This window comes from Lissotriton helveticus, chromosome 6 (genome assembly GCF_964261635.1).
Source record: "Lissotriton helveticus chromosome 6, aLisHel1.1, whole genome shotgun sequence".
NCBI lineage: Eukaryota > Metazoa > Chordata > Amphibia > Caudata > Salamandridae > Lissotriton > Lissotriton helveticus.
In genome coordinates, this window is record NC_136067.1 from 2,102,264,581 (window position 1) to 2,102,276,820 (window position 12,240).

Here is a 12,240-nt window from a genome sequence, read left to right on the forward strand (position 1 = left end):
TACATTTAATTATCAATTTTTCAATTAAAAAAATTAATTAAGAATCAATAATTACTTAACAATAAATTATTAACAATAACAATAAACACATATTAACTAATTAATTATATTTAAATTACTTCCCATCCTATTTCCCTATAAACCCACAACAGCTTAAAAATTAAATAATTAATGTACTTACCAATTAATCAATTAATTAAAATTCACTACCAAAATTATAATTAATTTACAATAAATTAATTAACAATAACAATAAATAAAACATATTAATACATTATTAATAATTAATATAATTATAAATTAACCAATTAATTAAAATGAATTACCAATAAATAATTAATTTACAATAAATTAATTGCCAATAACAATAAACAAACATATTAACTGAATAATTATATTTAAATGACTTCCCACACTAGTCCCTTATAAACCCACAACCCACTACACATTAAAAATAACATAATTAATGGAATTACCAATTAATCAATTAATTCAAAATAATTACCAATTAGTAATTAATGTACAATAAATTAATTAAAAATAACAATAGATAAAAATGAATAATACATTAATCATAATTAATACTATAATAAATTAACCAATTAATAAAAAGTAATTAACAATTAATAATTAATTAACAATACATTATTTATCAATAACTATAAATAAGCTTATTAACTAATTAATTATATTTAATTTACTTCCCACCCTATTCCCCTATAAACCCACAACCCGCTCTGATAGTAAAACGCAAAATTTACTTTCATTTGTTTTTACTATTTTCTAAATTTTTAATACATATATATATAAAAATTATGTAAACTCTTTAAAAAAAATGTTAAACATACATATAAAATACATACTAAAATACCTAACACTAAAAAAATCAATATTATTTACAACTATATTTTTGCAAACGATATTATTAACTTCGATAATACATACTTCGATATTAAAAAAATCAATATTACCTACCTTAAAGTCGACATTCAGGTCAATGATATTTTTTACTTCGAAATTCTGTCCCTACAATATTTAGAACTCAATATAACTGTAGGTCGATATTTAAACTACAACATTTTGACTGAGCCCCCTGCAGGGTTATCTTTATCAATCTGTCTGAGAGTTTTGTCTTAAGTGCAGTGTTTAATAAGAGTGTCCTATAAGCTTCTGAAGGTGGAATGACGCTCGGTCTGTTTGTGGTAGTCACAGCGGAGTATATGGGACCATCAGAGGTGCCCATGAATTCTGTGTAGCACATATCTTGCTCCCATACCTGTCTCATGTCCCCATGGCTTGCACCCAGGGGGTCTATTCACTGCCTGTCACTCACATTCAGTTACTACATCGCTGTTCCCATTACTTGCAGCAAGTGTCTGAAAATAAATGCCTCTTTTTGTAAGTTCACCCCCACATTTTTGGACTGATGCTGCCAGTTTTTTTAATCTGAGAGTGGACTGAGGCCTACTAACTAGACAGCAGTGCCTGTGTTCTCCCCCCTATACAAACTACATGTCAAATTGTAAACTCCCAATTGGCAACGACTAACATACTTATAAATCCCTAATATATGGTAACAAGGGCATGTAAGGCAGGGTGTCCACTGTGAGTGACAAGGTACAAAATGGCTCCCAGCCTGCCAGGACAGCGCTTTCCCTGCGAGTTCCACTTTGCCATTCACACCAATTCCAAAGCCAGCCTATCCCTTAACACTATATACGTCTCGCCTAAGGAGGGCCTAGAGAGCCCTAAGAGAGGGAGCTGTATTTCTTTTAAGTAAGATATATTTTTTATATTTTAACAGTAACACTTTAAAATTGTTGTTTTGCTGTGGATAAAGTTAATTGCCCCATTGGCTAATACAGGGCTAGCAGTTGGCACCCCAACACGTCTAACTCCTGCATGGGACTACTTAACTGGATCATGTAAGTTATTAAATTAATATTTGCATTAAAACAAACTCTTCTAATGCTTTATGTTCCCATGCTGCAGAAAATGCTTAAAGTATCGAAGGTTAAAGGGCAGGCCATTATCAGACTTCACAATGGCTGGAATGCCCCATGTCGCAAATATGTTATCTAGTCTCTCAATAACTTGTTCATGTGTTGTGGATGAAAGATCTTCTATGAGTGGGAAGCGAGTGAATTCATCTACAATTACTAGGAAATTATGTCTGCTATCGAGTGGAACAAAGAAATCGATGGCTATTCTCTCTCAGGTATGCTTAGGGAGTTCTGACATGTTCAACATATGTTGACACATTTGTAGAAAGGCAGTTGCATAGATGACAGGCCTGGAGTTTCTTTTCAACCCTCTCATCTAAGTATGGGAACAAAACTCTATCTCTGAGAGTTCTCTTTGTGGCAACAATAGCAAGATATCCTTCACGAGCCACTTCAATCATTTTTTGTTGCCGACTCTAGGAAATTAGGATTCTCAACCCTCGCAATACGACTCCTTCTTGAGTTATGGATAGTGCATCTTTGGCATGTTTGCATTTTTGATATTCACCATCGTTTGTGAGAGGTCAATTATGTTTGTTCCATGACTGATATGTAATTATGGTCTGAGCTAACAAAATGGCAGCTAATATGTTCAGTTTGACAATAAATTTGATGCAGGCTTTAGCCATCTTGGATGGAGTACCTTGACCTTGTAAAGGCACTCTGGAAAAATTTTAGATCCTTTCCTGGACAATGCACAATAGATTAGTTGTAATCCTTCCATCGTAATCCTCATCTTTCAATGTGAGGAGGCATCTTGGCTTTTAAATTGCTAAAGATCGTCAGTAAAGCTTGATGATCAGTTATCACCATAAAATGCTTTCCATAAAAGAGCACATGGAAATATTCACAAGCCCGTACCACAGCTTTGCTTACTTTCTCAGGTTGTGAATAAGCACATTCTGTCTGGGAAAACCTCTACTGGGATATGCCACACTATGTCCCTCCATGCATTTGGTTCTACACTGTGCTGTGCAAGAATGGCACCAAACCCACCAGGGCTAGCATCAAAAACAACCTCTGAATGAAGCTTTGGGTTAAAGTAGGCCATTTCAGTAGCATTTTCAATGGCTTGTTTGATTTTCATAAAACTTTGCTTGCATTCATGTGACCACCTATGTTCATTATTTCTCTTTGTCAATTCTCGTAATGGAGCACTTAAAGTCGCAAAGTCTTGTATGTATCGTGAACAGTAACTGGACATGCCAAGAAATGAACGTAGCACAGAAACATCCTGTGGGGAATCAGCATTTGACAGTGCTTGTGCTTTGGCAGGATCTGATGTCAAAGATATTGCCAAAGAACTTTAGCATCTTTTTATGGAACTCACAATTGTTTGCGTTTAATGTCAAACCTGCAACAGTAAGTAAATTTCATACTTGTATGAGAGCATTATCATGCTCTTTCTGTGTAGCTCCGAAAACCAATACGGCATAGCTATAATTGAATGAATTTACAACAGGCTGTATAATACGTCGAATTACTTCTTGAAAAAGTTCAGCAGCCGATGACACATCAATACAGAGTCTTTTGTATTGAAACTGACCAACATGTGCAGAAATGGCTGTAATGTACCTGCAATTATCTTCGAGTTCCAACTGATGATAACCTTTATTTAATTCAAGGCGAGAGAACACTTTTGCACATTTAATTCTTAACATGTCAGCAATATATGGGCATCAATGTCGTTCTCTATCAATTGCCTTGTTTTCAAGACACATATTAACTGTCACGATTAGACATTAGGGTGGTATGACTGTGGAAAGAAAGAGGGACTACATATCCCAGAAAACCTATCTCTTATTCCTGTCCTACCTCTCTTTCTTTTCTGTATCTAAACACCTCCCTCCCTGCTTCTGGTGCTTGTTACCAGTGAATTCAGTTTACCGGATTGTTGGGCTCAAAAGCGTTTCTGTTCTATGGTCTTCCTGTTTCATTGTCAGGGGGTATCGGTGGAATTCAGGACGCCAAACTTGCTATGCATAGCGTTCGCTCTGGAGCGCGACCGTGTTTGTTCTCCGCCTGTATTTCCTTGATTCGAGTGAGGAGACCCTTCGGTGCTCTTCCGTCTCAGTTGGGAAGGAGTTTACAGCACGCTCTGGCCAAATCTTGTCTTTTGTTTTTTGTTTTTCTTTTTTACCGCGCTGGAGCGCGACCGCAGTAACACTCTGCAGAGCATTGCAGGGTTGGTTTAAAGACGATGATCGGGTGAACGTGCTGGAGCGCGATTCACATTTGTATCCTACTTTCCTTTTCTTTGTGAGCCGGTGAGAGGCTAGGAGGTAATAATAAACTTTCTTTATTCGGCTTTTTCACAAGAAAAACCATAAAAGAACAATTTTAAAAAAGAGAATACAGCGTGCATTATAACTCTAAAATACCAATGTAAAACATCGTTTCAAAAACTCCATACATAAGCAAAAACCATTTCATTTCATCAGAGGTAAAGTTACGCAATTGTTAATTATAAATTTTGTCTATGCTTCATGATACATTTTAAAAAGTTAAGAACAATGTAGCAGACAGTTTCAGATTCAAGCATTTGGAGTCTAAGGAATGCCGGTCTGCATTGTCTAAAACCTCAGCTCCTCATTGTTGGGAGTAACCAAATTTTTCTGTGTGAGTGGTGGAATTTGCAAAACATGATCACATGTAAGTTAGACTGAATTGATTTTTCGTCGCAGGGGCATGGGGGGAGACTTGAATCCCATGCATTTTTCAAAGGAAACGTAACCAATCTAAAAAAAGTATTCAGCCTAAATCTTGTCATCAGCATTCTTTCGTAAGTTGTAATCTGCAATGTTAAATACGGGTGAATGCCATATGTAGTTTGGACCATGTTTGCATGTATGACCGAGGGTTTTTTTGGACCATGTTTGCATGTATGACCGAGTGTTTTTTGCATGTATGACCGAGGGTTTTTTGCATGTATGACCGAGGGTTTTAGGCTAGGAGGTCCTATTATCTTTCAGGGCGCTTAGAGTTATTATATTTTTTTATTATTATCTATTGCTGGACACTCGCTGAGTGTATGGTTTCCTGGAGACACCATCATTTATCTGCCAGAAGGGAACTACACGTCATTGCCTGGACATCTGCCAGTGGATAAGTACATTTCTATTTTTTTGGCTTCAGGGCTTTTCTTTGCCTCTCAAAGTTCCAGCGACATTGCACGCATTGTAGTATAACCTTCTATGTTATGCTGAAGTATGTGTATATTTTTTAGAAAAAAGGAGTTAGGTTCTTGAAATATGGGACTGGCTGAACCCTATATGAATACAAAAATATATATATGCCAACCCACTCTGTTCAGTTTTGCTCTAAATCATCAGCAACAGATCAAGCTTAATTTTGATTTGTTCGGTATATTTATTTTTACCTTTTCTTTTAAATACACTCCATAGAAAAAATCAATTGTTTCTATGTCAGAAAAAACAACACACCATATAGAACAAATATACACATTAACTTATACATACCATTTATCAAAAAACACATTACTACATACATATAAACATTCACTGTACACTATACACTAGGTTTTCATTATATACAACCTTACTTAAACAAATCTATTTTCAACTGTTCCTTTGGCAAATGTCAGCTCTTTGCCTTTTGACAATCAATGAATCAAATCAGAGGAACAATAGTAGACAAAGTCGTAGTTAACAGGAGATAACCCTTGTTATCAATTCAATGAATCAATAATTATTAATATTTTGAACAAATTGTATCTCCGTTCTGCCGACGCGTTTCGAACACCACACATAAGTTGTGAGTTCTCCTCAGGGCTTTGTCACTTCTATCTGCAAGTGTATAGAAAAGAAGAAAAGCACCAAAAGGTGTTTCAGTGTACATTCTCTAGCCTCATTTCGCTGCATGGCTTACATTATACAGCGTTTAGTCCATATTACCTTTCAAGTGGCTGGGGTAGTCCTATGTTCGGTTTTTAAATCTTTAGAGCTGCAATCTAAAGAATAAATCTAGTTTAGAGCCAATCTCAGCCTGAGCCTTACAGTTACTTCCACAAAACACTGCGTGACATACCTTTATTTGATCTTGTGGGTCTGCCTATGGGCGTCTCCCTATGGCTCGGACACACTTTTCACCTATAAGTAATGCAGAGGTATTTTAATATATACAGGCTTGTGTAGTCTCTCAAATGCGTGAAGCAGTTCGCAACTCCAATCCTACCTTCATTAGGTAATCCGATCCCTTCAGGAGCATGTCACTCCATATTTAATTTCTGGGTGCGGGCAATCTGTAGGAGAAAAGTGGATTCTAAGTACACTCGTCACTATTTGGGTGGAAGCTGAGTCAGCTTCGTTTGTGCTCTGTGACTGACCTGGTTAATAATGGATCTCCGGTCGTTTTCAAGCGCGCTGTCAGTTTCCCTTCACATCACTTATAGTGATTTCGCTGTTTTGAAGACAAAACAGGGAGCGCATTAATTCCCCCTTCTTAGCTCGTTTCATTCCCAACTCGTGCCTGCCCGTCCCAAGCTGATTCTCCTTACCTCCTATCTGCTTCTCTGCAGCTCTTCCACACTTCACTCTAGAGGGAGGCGGCCATGTAAATGTAAATGTAAATGTATTTGAGCTTGTAAAGCGCACTGCTACCCATTCGTAGGTTTCCTGGCGCTGTATAACTCTGGGGAACCCGTCCTGGCTTTCCCTGTGGGATGGTCCCTGCTGGGAGTCCCCAAGGTGGAGCCAGGCATCCCCGGAATTGATGGGGCCGTTGTGGAGATTAGGCAAGCTAATGCCCAGAGTTGCCGAGTGGAACCCCTGATTAGAGTAGGCACCGAAGCGAGAATTATCGAGTCCGCTGACCCAAGTTCACAACCCTGCCGCGTCGGGAATTGAACCCTGGTCCCGGGCCGATTTCTGCTCCCGGGTCTGCCGCCTCTAACCAGTGAGCCACACTACTCCACTGTAGGTTGCTTCCTTATGGCGACCATGTGACTTCAGGAATTCTGGGTGTTGTAGTTTGACTACACTCGCCTCTGTATTTGCATTAACTGAATTACGACAAAATATCTCATAAAGCCCATAGGTTGGTGCTTAGGCGTTGCCTTAGTGTTGATTACTCATTTCTACATTACGAGTCAGTCGTTTCTCGTGGAGCCCCACGCAACCCTCCAAATTTACAATCTTGAAACCTCGGAGAAGTATGTGTATATGCCAGCAAAGTGTTACTAAGTTTGAAAATTATGAAAAAATTAAGTAATACTATTACAAAATGTCGGATAATATGTGTTTTCTTGCAGCATAATTTGGCCCTCTCATGCTGCATAATTCCAGTGGCCGAGTTCTCTTCAGGCATTATGTTTATTGACGCACCACTGTCGATGATAAAGGGCATTGAACATCCATTTATTTTCAATGTAATCTTTGAACAATGTTTGTATGAGTTTTGTTTTTTGTCAGGTCCACTTTCTGTTTGGGGGCCCGTTGCGGGCCCCCAGGATGATGGGGGGTGGGGGGGACACATTGGGGGTACCTATGGTACCCCCTACATGTGCATGCACAACATGGCAGGCACCGCGCGGTGCCTGCCACGTTGTGCATGCACATGCACGACAAGCATTTTTAGCATTGTGGCGGGCGGTGCTAAGAGCAATGCCCGCCACAATGTTAAAAATGCAGGATGTGCCCGCACCAGTGCGGGCGCATCCTAATACCCCCCACGGGACCCCCGCCCTTCTGGGGGGCAGTCCCGTTATCCGATAGGATGGCGGGCATACAAACTCCGCCCGTCATTCTAATGGCCCCCTTAATGTTTGCTTCACTATGCAAACTGTAACAAAATAGTTCTCTTTCCCACAGCCTTTACATATCTGTCCAATGGCAGGGCATTTATCTAAGTGTGGAAACGAAAATCCACAACTAAAACATAACTTTATTTTACGTGTCAACGTCATTTTGCGTCCTTCTGTCTTTTGCTTAGGCTTACTTTGAAAACTCATGACTGTTTATTCAGGGGACCTGCCACCTCCATGTCAGTAGCATGTCTTTGTCTAGTAGCCATCAGCACTCGCTCCAGACTAAGAGTTTCTCTCAGCATCCATTGTCTGAATGAATCTGACAAGCATCTGTCAATAACAGCGTTTTTTGGCAAGTTAGAATTGTTAGCAAGTGTGCTTTGTAAACCTGGTTGAATCTGCCTTCAGTGGCAAAACTCCATATAATGTCCAATACTATCTTGCATGCCAGCGGGGTACCTTTATTTATGGTTAAACCAACAGGTTCTCAGTCAATGACGTGTAGATTTTTTGCACAGTTTTCATGGTCTTCAACTGTTTCACTTCGGCTGAGCTGCTCTTTGACTCCACATGCATGAAGAGTTGATTCTGTACTTCGAAAGCGACCCACATGGTATTCACGAGCAGTCTGCCTGGACCACGGCAAAACTCTCTGGCAGAGCACGGTCTCTCTTCAGGTTACTTATCGCTTATCTCGTCGCCAGTTGTAGTGTCCACCCCAGCCTGGGTATCTGCCAATGACTACACCACACACAGAGCTAAATATTACACATCTTCTGCATGTTACTGCGAACTCAACATTCCATACCAAGCTCTCATTGCATTCTGTTCTAAACACCTACGACATAGCTCTATGGAGTCTGGTTGGAGCCAAAGGGGTGCTGTTATAAAAACTCATAAGACACTACAGCGAGGACTGACTTACTTATAAGTCCCTAGAGCAAGGTAACCAGGGCATGTAAGGCAGTGTCCATTCAGGGCTTCAGCATTTCACACACTGTGTGTGACAAGGTTCAAAATGGCTCCCAACCTGCCACTGCAGACTGGAAGGACAGTGTTTTCACTGCCAGTTCGAATTTGCCATTCACACCAATGGGAAAGCCACTATATCCCTTAACACTGCATACAAGTCAACCCTAAAGAAGGCCTGTAGAGCTCTTTTGCACTGAGTTCAATGTTGTTAAGTAAGACATATATGTTTAATATGTTTTAACAACAGCACTTCCAAATTGTCATTTTGCTATCGATCAAGTTCGTAGCCTCATTGGCTTACTCAGGATTAGCAGTTTGCCCCCCCAGCCGGCTAACTCCTGAATTGGACTTCCTAACTGGGTTGTGTAAGGTATCAAATTAATTGTGGCATTAAACCTGACCTGATGCCCAAGTCGAATTCAATACAACTATTAAAGTTAAGCAACTTTTAGAAAGTTGCCACTATGTACTGCAGATAGCCCAGTGGCCTCACAAATTTCCAGGCGCACAGACAGCTTTCTGACTGCCTGGGGAGATGTGCAAACAACTCCCCAACACAGGAACAAAGGCAGTAGGTACAGAGTGAGGTCTCACCTCCTCTCCAAGGATGGCCACTTTTGTGAGGGAAGTAGAGCCAACACCCCAGAGCAGGATGCCTTTAATTCCTGGAGATAAGGTAGAGACATGGTAAAGGAGGGAAAACTGGTCCCCAAACGGGTTCTACTATGGGCATGTAGACCTCTGGTAGACACAAACCTAGGGAGGGCTACCAAGCGCCTAACAACCAAGGAAGGGTTGTGCCATTTCAAAAGGGGCAAGATGCCAGTCATCACAGGAACTTCATCACTAGGTAGACGGGGGACTCAATAGGCCATTGGCTAGTGATGGCATGGTCCCCTCAGTGAAATTTTCTGGGATAAATATGGCCCCCATGGCACTCTGATCCTCAGATCATGGTGGATTTGAATGGAGAACTGAAGGACTGCCCAGCTGCCCTCGGACTCGCACAAGGAGAGGCTTCACTGTCAGAAGGACTGTACCTGCTGCACTTTGGGCTAGCAAAGATTGGACTGTGCCTGCAGCTCCTGGTTCAGGGAAAATGAGATTCCTAGCTCCAACCTTCAGCAGTGACTCCAAGGATTAGTCGACTGATCTCCTGGGACCAGCTCCAGAGACACAATAGGTGAAGAGGCCCAAACAGGCAAGTTGGTAGCCATTCCAGATGTATCACTGTTACCAGCCACCGAGCACCCAAGAGGACCAATCCGAGGTAACCAAAAGTTGCACCAGAGTCTGTCTGACCAAGAAGTGCTATCCAAGTCCGGATTTGTTTCTTCCAAGGGACAATAGCCCCCACCTAAGGATGTTTCCCCAACTGCGGTACAGACTGACCACTAGCCCAGCATCTGCTGGCCTGCTACTTCAACATAGAGGTCTTCAAGGGACCATGATCTCTATGGCCAAGTTCGCCCCACTCTACCCGTGGACCAAGGAGCATACACAAAGACACATCGCCAATTGCACCACAATCGGCGCATCCTTTGAGCATCCCTCAGCATTAGAACCACTCCATTGAGGTCTATGGCAGTTGTCACATAAAGTTTGGATTTTGCTACATAAATGCCCAGGTGGACAGGTAACTGTCCAAAGTGTCCACTCTGGCCCCCTAGAACTCTGTCCGGCTAGAATTGGTTGCTCAACCCGGGACAGAGTAGCCAAACTAATTGTTTCCAACTTTTCAAACGGTTTCAAAGTTTTTGTTGACCAGGGGGGTGCTAGAGAGCCCACTGCAAGATGGCCACACCTTAGTGCAGCTCTGCCGGCAGGACCCTAATCCCCCAAGTATCCGGGCAATAATGAGCCATTTTTATCTCTGAACTGGGGGCAAACACTCCAAAACCCCGTTTCTGCCGCTGATCAGAGCAGAGACCGTCAGCAGAGCAGAGCAGAGCCAGTCAGCAGAGCAGAGCAGATCGGAGCCAGCCAGCGGAGTCAGCGGTGATTGTTGCCACCGCCACCGCTACTGGTACTGCACCAAGAGATGCCAAGAGACGCCGTGGAGGCCGCGAAAGGCGAGAAAGGTAACGCGGTGAGCCTGGTAACCTGCTCCCACTCCTGCTCCCGCCCCTCCCCCCCCGCTCTGGAAAATTAGCGGTGGCGCAGGAAGCAGCGGGAGCCACGAAAACCGGAGCCACGAAAATCTGCAAAAAACGGCAAGGCCGGCGGAGAAGTGGGACTGGTGGGGTCCGGCGGGCTGGGATAACCCAGTAATTTCAAACCTCCCTTCCAGCCTCATACAGCCACCTACATTCATCTACAGCCACACACAGTGGCTGTGTTGCCCGACTACCTGTTGACTGCCTGTAGCCTGTTGCCCCGCTGCTCCTGCTCCTGCTGTGGTGGTCGGCAGCCCCGTGGCAAACCCACCCCAGGGAGCAGAGACAGTGGGTGGTGGGCAGTGGGCAGAGGAACACCAGAGAAAACAGAGAGGCAGTAGCTGCAGCAGCAGGAGCGGCGAGCAGCGAGCCCCCAATAAAGAAGGAGCACCCAGGACTGCAGGACAAGCAAGGGCAAGCAAGCACCAGACTATCGCTCCCATCTGCATTTTACTTCCTCTCATTTTCCGGGTCGCTCATCACCAGGGACACGGGGGCTATGAGGCACAAGGAGCCACAAGGGGCCATAAAGCTACAAAAACAACAAAATTACAAGCTACAAACTACAAAGCCTTGCAGCTATAAAAGAGGGAAAGCTACGGAATTGAGAGAGCTATCAACTGCGGTCTGCGGGAGCAGCCAGTCCATGTTTTGCGGTCAGCCAGCCACGCCGTGAGCGAGGAGCAGAGGAGCAGAGCGGGCTGTGGGCTGCGAGCTGCATGCGGTCATGAGCGCTGAGTTGAGCGCTGAGAGAACAACGCTGCCACTGCTGTTGCAGGGGAAAAAGGGGAGAGATCTATCAATAGTGAAATCACTGCAACTACGGTCTGCGGGAACAGTCAGTCCACGTTTTGCGGTCAGTTAGCCAAGCCGTGAGCAAGGAGCAGAGGAGCAGAGCGGGCTGTAGGCTGCGAGCTGTGTGTGGTCGTGAGCGCTGAGAGAACAACGCTGCCACTGCCGTTGCAGGGGAAAAAGGGGCGAGAGCTATCAATAGCGAAATCACTGCAACCAGTCCACATTTTGCGGTCAGCCAGCCAGGCCATGAGCGAGGAGTAGAGGAGCAGAGCGGGCAGTGGGCTGCGAGCTGCATGCGGTCGTGAGAGCTGAGTTGAGTGCTGAGAGAACAACGCTGCCGCTGCCGTTGCAGGGGGAAATCATCACCGGAGAGCTGCGGAGTTGTGGAGCGGTAAGCCGGGACCAGGTGGCTTGGTCTCCCGCTTGGTCTCCCGCTTGGCTCCCTGCTTGGCCCCCCACGCCTCAGGCAAGGTCCTGCTAGATCTCTTGCCCGCTCTGTATCTCGCTTAATTTAGTCTGTAGTCGGTAGATAATGAGATCAGGCCGACAG